Here is a 15,454-nt window from a genome sequence, read left to right on the forward strand (position 1 = left end):
TTCCTGGTCTGGGAGACTTTATGTGACTGAAATTGGGAATTGCATGGTAAGCGTCCCTGTGACCAAGAGCTACAGCACAGAAACCTGACAGAGGAAATGTCAAATTTATTAAAGAGATCTCTGTCTCCAACAAACTATTGATGTGAGTGAAAGACAAGGCAACACTACAGAGAAAAAAGAAAGATGAAGGACTGTGCATTCTGGCAACCTCTTTGGATATTCCTGTTAAGCCTTCTGTGTCTAGAAGAAAAGAGAATGCACCTGCAAATATTTTGTATCTCTGGCTTTACAGAATTTAAAATGTGATCAATAATTTTTGGGATCTAAAAAATCACCATAACACTGCAAGCATAATTTTTTCAGAGGATGTCTGAAAATATCAATACTGAAGGATCAATTAGGTCTCAATATTTAGAATGAAAAATCTCTTAGTTTCAGGGGAGGCACCAGGATGGTACTCTGAGAGGGTGTGCCTAGAAACTCATTTGCAGAGAGTTCAGCTCCAGAGCAGAAGGTATTCAAGGTTTGGATCAGTTACTGCAGGTTTAGTCATTAGTTCTTAGGGATTCCTCACTGAGAATCATAATGCCAAATTTAAAAAAGCCCTTTTTAACTGTACTCATATTATTCTGTAATTGAAATCTCTTCCTTCCCCCAAAATATATTTAGAGACAACATCCACCCAAAGATCTAAAATGATTTAAATTTTGAATATTAACACAAACTGATGCATGGAATATATTTTGCTTCAGATCAATCTGCTGTAATTACTTCTGTTGTTGTTTTCTTGAGAACTGCCATCAAAATAACTCCCAGTATACAGCTAATGTCTTTTCTGCTCATTTGCAGCCAAGTATTACATTTCATTTGTCAGTGGTGCAGATCATAACTAGAAGCTATTTGATATGAAGTAAAGAGCTTGCAGAAACATTTAGTTCATTAAAAAAGAAGTCTGAAAGCCTTCTCACAAGAATTCCAACTTTAGGAAGGCTTAGGGGTTTACATTTTATTGATATACAGAATTTCCTTTATTGTAGAGATTAGGACAGTAACAAACCCTATATACTATTTTACCATGTTTGTATAGCAAGGGTAACAAGAGTAAATTTGCCAAAGAGGAAAATTATATAAAATAATCTTTGAAATTTAGTTTACCAATTATTTATTAATAATTTAATGACTCAAAAGGTAAATTAAAGGCAAAACATTTTCTTAGTATGCATTCTGAAATAAATAATTCCAGTAAATAGAACCACTTTGACTGCAGTTTATTATCTCAAAGCTAAATCCACAGACTGAATGGAATATGTGACTAAATGTATCATCATTCCTGATCTGAGTTGATTAGCTCCTGCCTCATCTGACCAATACTGATGTAGAAGAACTTTATTTGCACACATTAGAGATTTAGGAGAATAAAAAAAAAAAAATCTGTTCTCATTATAAAATAAGGTAAGAATTGCTTTAGTGCAGAAGACTGCACTGAAAGCATTCACAATAATTTGTTTCCTCAGATTCTCTAACTAAGGAACAACTTCTGATATCACCTTTTGGGTAAGAATTATCACCATATGCTAACTGCAATAAGACCAGATGAACCATATTTCTCTGGGGACTCCACAGAGAAAAAAATGCAATTTCTAGTTTATTACAATATCATCCTCAGAAAAAAACCCCAACTTTAAAATAAAATATCAATTTTGTTTTTCATTTGCAACTTTAAAATAGAAACATAAACCTTTGGATTTGAAGACCTTACTACCTTGTATATCATATAAGGGATGGTAATATTAATTTATCTGTGGAGTTATTTTTACCGAATAGTAGACTACCATCAGCTGTAATTTTTCTTTTAATCTGTTTTATCCATATAAAATTCACATTGTTGATCAAATGTAATTGACAATGACAGAATGCTTACTTCTACAAACTGCTGGTAGTAAAAATATTTCTCTGTTCAAAGAAAATTGAATAATATATTGACTGAAACCCATTTTCTCTGGAGAACATCTTATATATTACATTGTGGGTGTTTCAGATAAAAAAACTTGAAAACGAAAGTGAAGAAAATACATAAAAACATCCATATTATCAATTGTTCATATACTACTAGATTGCTCTTTTTTATATTAATAATTACAAGCTAAACTGACATTTAAAGTACAGAGATCTACTCTTTCAGAATCCCTGACTCCCACTTGTAAATTAAATTCTGGTAGCTAATGAAGTTAAACTAGAAAAACAAAACAAACAAACAACTTGTAAATCAGGGAAGATTTACAAAACTGTCTAACTGTTAAAAAATTAGATGCTCAGGTTCAAGACCTCTGGTGTTCCAGACCAGTGAAAGAGAACACAGTTATAAGTTCAGAGACTTTGTCCTCCATGCCCTTCCCTTTTGTCTTTTTACTATGCCTCATTAAAAACCAACTGGCACTCCACACTTTTTTTGAAGCAGCTAATGCAAACAGAGAACTTTTCACTGTTGAAAATCAAGTAAATAACCTTTAAATTTTCTTATTTTCTCAAAGCAGGTAAATCATTCTGCAAAGATTTATTACTGTCCTTCATTTAACAGAAATGTAATGGTTAAAATGTATTTAAAATTATTTCACCTATCTCATTAAGTCTGTTTACCATGCATAAAATTAAAACATCTCTGGGTCTGGATTTGTTCTTAAATAACAGGCCAATATTCAGCTGTTGTTTGCAACACCAACACATTTTTCTCAGGAGCTGGCAAACAGGCTCAGATGCATAAGCATCAACTGTACAGAAAGGGCCCATCATGACAGAGGCAGCAAAGACACAGAGAAGAAGTAAACATTTCTATTTGGGAATGAATTTGAGATGATTCTGCTGCTCTACTTCACTCTGGTGAGATCCCACCCGGAGTACTGTGTCCAGCTCTGGGGTCTGTAGCACAAAGACAGGAATTGGCTGGAGCACATCCAGAGGTGGGACTCAAAAATGATCAGAGGGCTAGAACGCCTCTCCTGTGAAGACAAACTGAGAGAACTGGGGTTCAGACTGGAGATGTTCAGGGACAAAGCTTCAGGAAAAAGTTATTGTGACCTTCCAGTACTTTACAGGGGCCCATATGAAAAATAGGGCAGACTTTTCAGCAGGGCCTGTTGTAACAGGACAAGGAGTGAGGGTTTTAAATTAAAAAAGGGTAAATTTAAATTGGACATGAAAAAGGAATTTTTTGTGATGGGGGTGGTAAAACACTGGCATTGGTTGCCCCGAGAGGTTTTGGATGCCTCATCCCTGGACACATTCAAGGTCAGATTGGGCTGGGCTCTGAGCAACCAGGTCTAGTTGAAGATGTTCCTTCTCATTGTAGGGGAGTTGGTCTTGATAGAGGAAAGCAAGAGCAATATACCAAATTAATCATGAACCTAGAATGATTTAGCTACAAATATTTCTCAAATCTGATGAGACTTCCTTCAGGAAATAAAAAACATAACCTAGACTTTTTCCCCCAGTTTATGAGGTAGAAAGTGAGAACAGAACTAGAACTTAAGTAAAAAGTAGAAATGCACACATGAAAACCACATTAACTCAGGGAATTTTGTGGTAGGAATATAAAAACCACAATTATCACTGAAGCATTTTTGTTAACTGACAGGAAACATGCAGTAGTTACGCTTCATCCATTTCCCCCAGAATCTGTCTGATAAAATACCTTTCATACAGTGAACATTACATTTCTTTTCTGTATTCAAATCTAATATCCAAAGCCATAATATCAAAAATAGTGAGCTCTATGAAGTTTTTGCTTTTCCAGTGACAACTTTATTATTCTTAGAGGTCTATTTGAATAAAATAAAAATTAAAAAAAAAGAAAGAATTCTATTAATGTGTCACTGTAAGAATTTTCCCATATTTTTCATTATTGCTCTTTTATGAAAGTCTAAAAGAGTAAATATTCTTTTAATTCCCATAGGCCATCTCCATTCACTTCAATAGATTTGTTACTCTGATACCAATAATGAATACAATTCCAAAAATGGAGCCTGTTAACTGTATTAGGGTTCTGAGCTTTGATCTTTTTAGCATATTATTCTCTCTGTTTTATTTTTTTCATTAAAAAGTCAAAACACTGAAGGTGACAGAAAATACATTTGGCTTGAGGAGACAAACTGAGCAATTTATAGTTCATTCCATATTTTTTTTTAGTCTGCAATAAGGACAGTTTGCTTTTTACAGATATGCTCTGAAAATAGGTTAGTTTATTATGGATAAAACCCTCTGTCTCATTTCAAATTCTCATTAGTGTCTTTAAACAAATAGCAAGAGAACTAGGTCACAGAAGACTAACGAGAGTAGTAGTCTAGAAATATGAATCTAATATCATTATTTAGATTTTTTTTCTTTCTAACTCCTAAGAAGGTTACTTTTTGTGTTATGCCTTGAAGAGAAAGAGGGCTTAAGAAATATATTTCACCTCACAAGTGTCAATTAGCTGGCATAGAGTTTTCTCATTTTCTTATCATGACCAAAAAAAGGGTATCATGTTTGTCTTTTTTGCAAAAGCAGCAACGGTTGTCCTGGATTCAACTTTTATACTATGACACATAGATCTATTTTACAAAAAACAGTTCTCATCCAGTACTGTAAAGCAGACTGTTTCTTCATCAGCACAGGTTTGCCCAGGTTTCTTTTAAAATCAATTCTCCTGCTCCAAACAATTTTCCAATTCGTCATTTTGAATTCTGTCTCTTCATTGATCCACTTCCACATTGTTATAAATGTAAGATATGGAAGTAAAATGACTAGACTGAGCCTTGATCCTTCTTTGAAAATACTTAATAAAACTGGATGCAGATACAGTCCCATGAAATACCAGTGAGAAAATTCTTTCCTTTGGTGATGTGTTACTAGTACTCTTTGGTTACAATTCTTCTGTAGCCCTTTTTTCACAATCACTTAGCCTGCTTAGAACATAGTTATGTTCATTTTTATATGTGTTGCTTGGACTGTGTTAATTATTTAAACATGTCAACTATTAATATAATAATTTATAGGTATCAGCATACTATTTATTTGCTATGCACTGATTTATATTTATTTTTACAGTTTAATCCAACTTGCTGCTCCTGACAGAATACATAATATTGGCAAATTCCTCACCAATATATGAGACTCACAAGTCTCATGAAAAAGTTTTTTTATTTTATTTTTTCTTTTCTCTAAAAGAAGCTCATAATAGATCAATGTGGCCAGACAGAAAGGATTGAAGTTGGAGGAAAATTAGATCCATTTTACAGCACGTTGGGGTTATATTTGTTGAATGTCAGTAAGGTGTGTGTCTTCACCTATATTCCGTCACAAAATTGTGGGTTTCTTCCTTTTGTGAAAGTAGTTTCCTGGAAACTATAATAATTAGTCTGAGGGTAGAAGCTCAGATTCTTACATTTTTCAAAGGTTTGAGCCATTTTACTATAAATAAGAAACACTTTATCCATTTTTCATTGCATAAAATCATTCACTAATGACATGGGAGATAATGCCAACATGGAAAGAGCTGAGACTATTTCAAGCCTGGCTATACTTCTGGTCTCAGTAGAAACAAACACAACTGAGCTAATGTCTTCAAGAAATACATGTATGTATACATATATATATGTGTGCATGGTAGAGAATCCAGTTTTGCACAGAAGTTATTTGCAGATATTGATTGTCCTTTCTGTTGCCATGAAATAGGAGGCAGCTATGTATGCCTGCAGCCCAGAATGCCAGCCACACCCGAGCCAGCAGGTTGAGGGAAGTGATTCTCCCTCTCTTCTGCCTTGTGAGACCCCACATGGGGCACTGCATTCAGCTCTAAGAGCCCCAGCACAAAAAAGAGAGGGACCTGTTAGAGCAGGTGCAGAGGGGGCCATGAAGATAATCAGGGGAAAGGATCACCTCTGCTATGAGGACAGGCTGAGAGAGCTGGGGTTGTTCAGCCTGGAGCAGGGAGGGTTTTATCTCATCAATGTTTGTAAATACCTGATGGGAGGGGGAAAGAAGACAGAACCAGGCTACTTACAGTGGTGCTCAGTGTCAGGACCAGAGACAATGTGCAGAAACTGAAACACAGGAGATTCCTGCTGAAGATCAGGAAACACCTTTGCTATGAGGTGGAATAAGCACTGGCACAGATTTCCCAGGAAGGTTGTGCAATCTCTCACGTTGCAGATATTCAAAAGACATTGGGACGTGTTGCTGGAAAACCAGTTTCAATGGCACTGCTTGAGCTAGAGAGGTTGGACCCTTCCATCTTCAACCAGTCTGTGAGTGTCATTTTTAAAATTATAGAGAAGGTTTTACTCCCTGGGAATAGGGAGAGTCCCAGACCTTCTGAACAGTGTAAGGATAAGTCAGTTGAGGTGGAAAAGAACAAACTGAAATGCATCAGTTAGAGAGATCAAAGAAGGAGACCCTCAACAAAAACTTGTCTTCTTCATTTGGAGCAAGTGTTTTCTGGGTAATTCAGCCTGAGAGTTATGGAGTTCCAGAAGTGGCTCTTTCATGAGGTTTGTCAAGCCAGGGCTAAAAATAGTGAGGCTTGCTATCAGTGCTGACATACAAGTCCTTCCTCTGTCCTCATTCCCCTGTCTGTTTTTCACTCTCCTTGCTCTGCTGAGTATTCCTCCTTCTTACAAAGCTACGAGAGTCTGACTCAGCATGAAATACTCTGGCAAAACCTTCAAAGTATGAGTTTTTTTTCATGGAATTACTTGCCAAAAGATATGACATATTTTAAACAGATATTTGGGACACTTGAAATCTCAGTGTTTTACTTGGGAGTACTGTAAGGACAACCTTTCTGACCTCATAGAAGTTTGCTTCAGAACTGGTGTGGTGGAAGCCATGGTATGAAAAACGTCTCTCTCTAGCATGTGGCAAGAAAGGTGAAATAGGGATGAACACAGACTGTCCTCAGTTGGGAGAACCCCACTTGAATAAATTCGGGGCTGAAAACTGGATTTCTAAAAAATGGTGCAATCTATATTCACTGTTCCCCGCCAGTTATTTGGCTTCAATTATTTCTGATAAAGCAAATTACTTTGACCTCTTGAGATTTCTCAAGAAGTTTTTCTTCTATTGTCTAAAACAAATCAGTAGTTTCCAATTACATATACTTGTGGAAATCACATCTCTTTTAACTTAATTTCGGTATACAGAAATTACTGACCGATGAACTTTAATAAAATGACAGGAAGACAATTTTCTGAATACTTTCTGAAACTGAAATCATCAATAACTTTTCATGAATATTCCTCATTAAGCTTATCAGTGCATGACTCTAGTATTCAGCAACATACATAGTCTGGCTGACCTCTACTTTCTGACATTTTCAGAAGTTAGTTTTATATGTCATACAAAGACATTTCAATTAAAAACAAGAAATAGCTAACCTAGCATGCATTAAAATTACTGCTATGTGGTAAAGTCTTCCCAGATAACTTCAAAAATCTTCAAAAAACATGGTTCCTTCCTTTTAACTATTTACTTTTAGACATTTGAAATGCATCTTGAATCACACATACTGGGGCTAGTTATACATATGGAATGCACATGAATGTAAATTAATAAGTTTTAGCTTTGAAACATACTGTATTTTTTGAGGGGGGCGAGAGGGAGGCATATGCCTGCACATATGAACACATATTAATTTAATTTAAGAAAACCTATTATTAACAATTAAATATTTACTTCAGGAGCTGCATGGCCTTTAATTGAGTTTTTTACAGATCTAAAATCAACTGAGAAGCTGGTATATGAAAATAAAGGGCTGTTCTTTTCCACTGTGTGTCCTTGCACACAGGGATCACACCATGATCATGTATATAGATAGATACAGACAGAGATTTCTTGACATTGTTCTTTTAAAATTGAAATAAGCGATCATTAAAAAGCAGTGCATACACTTCTAAATAAAACTATGTAATGTATATTTGGAAGTATTTGGGGTTTTGTGGCCTAGAAACAACTGGTAGTGAGAGATATGATTATCTGAATTGCAATTCAAACTTCTGAAAGAAGCCAGTGAAATTTTTGCTTCCTTACTGATGTGTATTTACTAATATAGCAAAAGTAGCTGCAAGTCAGGAACTCAGTTTGGAAAGGTGGGAGATAGAGAAATGTTCATAGATTGCTTTATCTTTCCATATACTTGCATCAGCCCAATAAATCCTACCATTAGCAACCTTTCTTCCCCTAATTTAATTTTCAGACAAAAGCCAGGTGTTTGTTTTTTCTGCTGGCAAAAGTTGCTTGGCTCAGGAGAAGTTGTACATACATGCCCACATGCCATATAACCAAGTCTTTTCAAATCCATAGTTGTTATTTAATGAAACATTCCTTTGCCTGTTTCAGCTTCACAAAACAAAGGAAATAGAATTATACCCGTTGCCATGGAAATCTGTAACTCCATTGCTTTTTTTCCTTGTAAAACAAAACGTATGGAAAACTGAACACCAGACAATATGTGGGAACACATCACAGAAATACCAGCATTTTACAAAGGATTCTAAAAAATCTCAGGTAGTAACAATTTCAACTTTTACCACTATATTTTACAAGGAAATGTTTAAGATAATGAAGAGAAGAACCTTTGCTGATTTATCAACGGGTTTTGAATCACAAAGACTGTAGAGATGCGCATTCAACAGCCAGTCATACGAAACCATATGAATCTTGCCTGGCAGCAGTCTTTATGGAAATGGATTCTGACAGACTGAATATGCTATGAGACTAGCAGCTTTTACCCTGAGACAGTCATAAGAAACAGAGAAATGGATACTTCTGCCATAGCACAGAAAATCTGCATTAATTCCTTGCTGCTGAACGCTGCAGAACTGAAATATTCTTGAAAAACCTACTCCTGCAGCTGAGATGGAACAATACTTCATTACATTTAACATCTTCATCACAGTGTGGGCAGTGGAACAGAATCGACTCTTAGAAAAGTTGGGGATGGCATCAAACCAGGGGGAATAGTCAAACACCCAGACAGGAGGGCTTCTATTCAAGGGATTTCAGCAAAGCAGAGGGAAAGGCTGACAGGACTGTCATGAAATTCAGCAATGAGAGATGTCAGTGCTGCAACTGGGCCAGGGCAACTGCACACAAGCACAGTCTGGGGACTGACTTTATAGATAAAAACTTTGCCAGAAAGGAACTTGCTGTCCTGGTGATAATGTGAATGGCCAGAGCATCTATGCAGTGATGGAGGCTATGGATGACACACTGGACCACATTAGCAAAAGCATGGTAAATACAACCAGAGAAGTCACATTTTCCCCATTTGGCAATTGAGAAACTACATCTGGAAGTTTAGCTATGTTCACAAAATCTTCAGGGCCCAGGCACAAGAGGAATATCAAATTGGAGAGAGCCTGGCAAAGAGCCTCTAAGAAGCAGAACATGATCAGTGTCGGTGGATTAAATGTCTAATGTTTAGTCACCATGAGAAAGCAAAGGCTAAAATAAATCTAAACCCATTTTTTTCTCTCTCTTCTGAAAAATATGTTGCAAAGAAGACTGTTATCAGAGATGCAGAGTGAAAGGACAGGAGTTAACAGGTCACAGGCTGTGGCAAGGGAAATTTGAGACAAGCCTAAGGAAAAAAATCATTCACAGTGTGAACAGCCAAGTGCTGGAATGAGCTCCCTTAATCTGCGTCATTGGGGGTATTCAAAACTTGACTTGATAAGACCCTGGCTAGCTTTACCTAGTTTTATGCTATACCTGCTTTGAACAGGCAAGTAGGGGTGAGCTGACCACCCTTATAATGCCAGTATTTTTGATCCTATATTCAATGGATTTGAAAATTTGAGAACCAATGAGGTGCACAGTGCCATCGAGCCAAACTGACATTCTGCTGACTGTGGTATTCGCACATCTTTGTTTAACTCAGCCACTGTGGTCAGTGAAATAATGTCAAACCAACAGCACAGGGTCTGCAGTCTCTACTACTGCCTAACAATTCTCCTCAAGTAGATGCCTGCATAGCTGATAAATAAAAACCTTTAGCATGGCTGTTATCATATAAGACATCAGTAGCATAAGAACAACAACCTACAGCTAAGAGAAAACCAAACTCTATCTGGATAGGCTCTAAATAAATCTAATAAATACATATTGAAAGACTGCATGTACTTGCAGTATAGGAAAGTTTCTGCATATCAGATATGGCTTCTTTAGATGCTCAGTATCTCTTGTCTTCAGTCTAAACATAATCAGAGAGATCATAAATAATTTTCATGTTAAAATCCTTATAATCTTTATAAAATGAACAGAAGTGGAGAAAAACCACAAAATTAAGACATAGGGTGAACCTCGCCTAATTTTTGTCCTACCAAGTACCTGATGAAGCAAAGCACAAAAAGCACAGGAGGGAATTACAAAGTAACTTTAGAGCTGTTATGAGAATTTTTGATCCCTTCTCAGATTATTACTTTTTATAATTCCCCTATTCTCTGAAAAGCACGGTGCCCCTCTGTAAATCATTGATAAAAAGTTTTCTATTAATCAGAGACAAAGCCTTAACTATTCCCTTGAGTGATATAAAGAACTCCTAAACAGAGTTACTGCAACAGAGGAAGGCCTTGCTTGACAAGAGACACAAAATGATGATATAATTCAAAAGACTGATGAAAACCATGTGAAAAATACCTTTTTCAGAAGATCATTCTTCTGCGAATAAGCAACTGACTATGATTCAGGGTTTGTTTTGCTATTGTTTTGTTTTCGTGCTGTGCCTAGCATACAGCTGATTATTCCATGACCTTGGGCAATTCATATACAGCTGAGTTTGGCCTTAATCTTTCTGTGCCTCATTTTACTCATTACTATTAATATTATAATAATACCTGTCTCCTGAGAGCACTGGATAACTTCATCAGCTATTATTTTTGCTAATAATAATAGAAGCTCTATAGTTGCTTCGTTTTATAAGAAACAGTTTTCTGAAAATAGCAGATATGAGATTAGTACTAAATTAAGCCCCCTGGTGAGGTGGTTTGAGGATTATTTTTTAGTAATACTTCATTCAACTTAACCTGCTTCTCTGTTGAGAGAGTTCAATGACGTGAACCTACCAGCACAGTTACACAAGTGAGCTTGTTTAAAGGCACACAATACAAAAGAAAATTTCCCTTCCATATTAAATGCTTCTCTGAGGTTAGTTAAGGGGAGGGCTGGGTTTCAGTCAGACGTGCAACAACCACCACATAATTACAGCAGCTATTCCTAATTTATAGTTCATATCACCCACAGCTTTTAGCAAGCAAAACTGCTAAACAAATCATCAATTTTGTTTAGAGAAAAGTTCTTTGGCTCTTCATTTCCTGCATTTCTGGAAACAAATATGAATTTTAGCCTGACAGTGTCTTTCTATCTACTTTGTTATTTCTATAAACGTGCAATATTTTGCAAAGCACAAGAAAAGTGGAAAAAAAATTACAAATTTGCTCATGTCACTAACCTTCAAATCCTCTTATATTCAAATGCAGCTTTGTAAAGTTGAAATAAATGATATCTGACTTTTAAGAAATAGCTCTTTAAAAAGAGCCCAGAAATGTAGATAGGTGGCTACAGGGATTTTTAAAGTGCTTACACGCTAAATTCTCAGGAGGGGTTGCATCTTTGGATATCTCACTATGAAAACCTCTTTGCCCTGTTGCATTCAAACAAGCTAACCAGACTGTGGTGACCTAAATGGAAATGTTCACAGTGCAGCCCAGCTGCATGCAAACATGGAACTGAGGTGAACAGAACAGGGAAAACAGTGTTCATAGGTTTCATGTATGCAGCTTCAGGTTGGATTCATTGGATGGAGCAGGCTCCATGCAGATAAAAAATTGTCTCATCTCACTTGTAAGACACCTTTACAAAGCTTTTCATACAAACTTTGGCTGAGCTCACAGTTTATATTAGCAGGAAGGCAGATTTCACTCTGAGTCTTAGGTAGCATGATGGACAAATAGTAAAAGAACATGGTGACAGTATACAAAATATTCCAGAAATTTTTAAGGAGAAAATAACAAGAGTAATTTCTTGGTAAGGATGCCCACCCATGTTCTAAGGTACTTGGGGTATAGTCCATCGGAGAGATTTAAAATACCTTTTTGCATTCAAGATCATCCAGCTCTATGGCTATGCATAAGAGAAATTTCAAAATTGTGTCAGACAAAGGAAGAATTTAATTTTACCCATCCTATTCTGAATGAAAACCTCATGATTACTACCATTGCAAAAACACTCAAAACTCCAGGGCAAGTTTAGTTTCCAAACGGCAAAACGGCATTTAAATTACATCACCAGCTACCAAAATATTTGACACACTCTTATATAAGGATTTCCCAGCTCTGCTCTCACACCTACCCACGCCACTTACCTACACACCCCACAAACCTTTATGTTGTCTGCAGTGTTTTTGACATGAGGAACAGCTTTGTCCCACCCCCAACACTTTGTAGGAGCAGCTGCACAAACCCTTCGTTGCCATAGTAAAGATTTTCTCTATTCTGTGCTTTCATTCAAACACAAAGCAAAGACCCAGGAATGCCAAAAACCTACGGAGTTCCTTGGAGAATCTGGACTTTACACCTCATCTTTACACCTCCTGCTGACTGCAAGGTGCCATATAGGGGCACAATGAAACCCAGCAGTTCACAGAGGAAGAGGGGTAAAAAATGTCTTGACTCAGTAAGGAAAGGATGAATGGGAGACTAGTGGCTGTGGAAGTTTGAATTTCTTAGTGGGATGAGGTATTTTCTTTGAGAAAGTGAATGACACCTTCTGCATAGGTTTTGAATGCTGCTGCACTATTTGGATATGACTAGTAACCCCTGAAAAAATGCCAATGGAATAATTCTACATTCCAGACAATATTTTCTTTAAAATCAGAAAATAAAAGTGGTCCAATTGAAAGAATCATTAACTATCACCCAGTCTGAATATCCACAAATTTCCTGCTTTCTTATGAAGTGGTGAATGTTGAAAATAGACTTGCAATGTAAGTTTTGGGATTACTTCATCCGAGTACATGGTTTTCTGAGCCTGAAAGCTAGCAAAGAGTCTGGAAAAATTCTAAGAAATTTGTCACTGAATCAGAGTAAAAACAAAAAAAGTCATTATGTACTTAATGAACAAAGAATACTGTGGAAAATTACTGCTACCTGTGGAAATTTTGTTTATGAAACTAAAACCAAAATGTGTACAGATTCTGACTTATGAGAAAAAAAACCAAAACAAATTCAAAATTCCTGGTGTTGTTAATCTTGGCAAAATTTATAGATAGTTGCAGACAGATTGACCACTGGAGCGGCTGCTGTGTCAAGCGTGGCTTAGACTGGACACTAGGGAGCATTTCTTTTCTGGGAGAATGGTCAAACATTAGAACAGGCTTCCTAGAGAAGGAGTCAATACCTCAAGATGGTCAATCTTTAACAGGCATTAGGATAATGACCACAAAATTGTGCTTTAACTCTTGGTCAGCCCTGAAGTGATCAGGCAGTGGGACTATGTGACAATTGTAGATCCTTTCCAATAGAAATATCCTATCCTATCCTATCCTATCCTATCCTATCCTATCCTATCCTATCCTATCCTATCCTATCCTATCCTATCCTATCCTATCCTATCCTATCCCATTACAGAAATAAGCTTCACAGCACCCATGCAAACCAAGTAAGCACTTCACCAGCTCTGTACTGCAATAAAGCAGCCAGGTTTTACAGGGTCATAAAATCTCTAGGCACACATTATACAGCAACACCCATACATAGTTTCAGATGGCAAGCACAGAACAATACTCAGCTAAGTATGCATGAATAGCTGACCTGAGGCTATGCTTTAACTTGCATAAAGTACATGAGTTCATGAATCATCATATGCATTCAGAATCTCAGTACTTGAGCTTACATATAAATTGGAAAGAGAAGAAAACATACTAAGAGACCAATGTGTCATGGCATGGGATAATCTTTGGATGAACTGTAAAATTTTATTCTCCTGTTTCTCCATCAGGAATTGAATCAACTTAGACTTAGGCAGAATTACAACATAAAAGGGCTTTGTTATACAAGTAAATTACAGTGGTGAAATTAAGCCCAAAAGATATATAAAATGTATTTAGCTAAATGTTTCATATATCTATTGGGTCAGCAGCATCCACTACTATCTCTCTGAAATTCCCCTACTTCACAACTTGAAATAGTAGGTGATAGGCACACCATTGCAAAAAGACATCAATAAAAACTGTAAACCAGTCAATGCTCTGAAGATGCAGTGGCAAAAGTCGAATACTTCAAATTGAAAGCATCATGTTAAATTTTAGAATATTTGATGTGTCTGTTAATATTTGATCCTGTAATGTTTGATGAGTATGCATTTAGCTTGTGACCAGGTTTGAAACACATAAAGAGAGTACAGACTTACAGGACAAAGAAAAATTAAAAGTTCATTAACTAACTCATGCTGTTATTTCTTTCAGCCTCACAGGGTTTTTTTCCCTGTTTCTAAGACAATTTGCATTAATATTTTTAACTCTATTTACATTTTCATTATTACTCTGACAATACTGATTTATATTTATCAGACCAGTCTTGTGAAATACCCTCCTCACACTGTTCCTTATAAGAAAAATGAAATTACTCTCAGTCTTATTTTTTAACTACCTTTCTCTGCTAACACCTTCCTAAGCCCATTTCATTACCTGATATTTGTCTTCTTTGGTAGATTCATTATTTCCCTGCTAATAATGTATTTTAAAGAAATAATACATAAACTCCTTGATATTATCTTTTTTTTTTTAATAACAGAAATCTATCATGATGACTCTTTCACTTATATTAAGTTGAATTTTAAAGACAAGACTTGTAAATAATGAGAATAGAAATATACCGAGGCAGTGTTTCAGAAGGGTGTTTATCTTCTGGGAAATGTTAAAAAGATCACAATCTAAAATGGCTTTTAGCTCTGCTGTCTAAAGTAAAATAAATGTTATAGGAAAGTTCCAAAGATAATAAGTTATGAAACTTGGGCCATCATAATTTATTCCTGCATTTACACTTCCATCTTACTGATGTTTGATTAAGTTCAGCTGGCTAACATCAACTTTAGTGCTATCTTATTTAGACTTATTGTTTTACATATTGTAAATTTTTATTCTTTTGCAAATACACAATAAGTTTTTACTGGCAGCTCTTGAAAGAAGTAATTTGTAGAGCTTCAAATGTATAAGTATTTCCTCAGAATTCCTCCCTCATATGTGTACTCCTAACACAGGAAATCTACAGATCTTAACCTGCCATTTTCTACCCTTCAACAACAGTGAGTGCAGAAGTTACATTAGAAGCGTTTTCAGTGGAAGTTAAATGGCAGAAGATCAAAGCTGGCATTAGAAAGGAAAATTAGAGATTAAAATTCCAATGCCATGTTGTCATCCTGGTGT

General features: G+C 36.1%; 1 protein-coding gene across 1 annotated transcript in view; it reads right to left on the reverse strand.

The window, feature by feature from the left end:
- The window catches only part of DOK6 (docking protein 6), a 257,083-nt gene that overhangs the window by 53,139 nt on the left and 188,490 nt on the right, over positions 1-15,454 (reverse strand). The window lies entirely within an intron of this gene.

This window comes from Zonotrichia leucophrys, chromosome 2, assembly GCF_028769735.1.
Source record: "Zonotrichia leucophrys gambelii isolate GWCS_2022_RI chromosome 2, RI_Zleu_2.0, whole genome shotgun sequence".
Classification (NCBI taxonomy): domain Eukaryota; kingdom Metazoa; phylum Chordata; class Aves; order Passeriformes; family Passerellidae; genus Zonotrichia; species Zonotrichia leucophrys.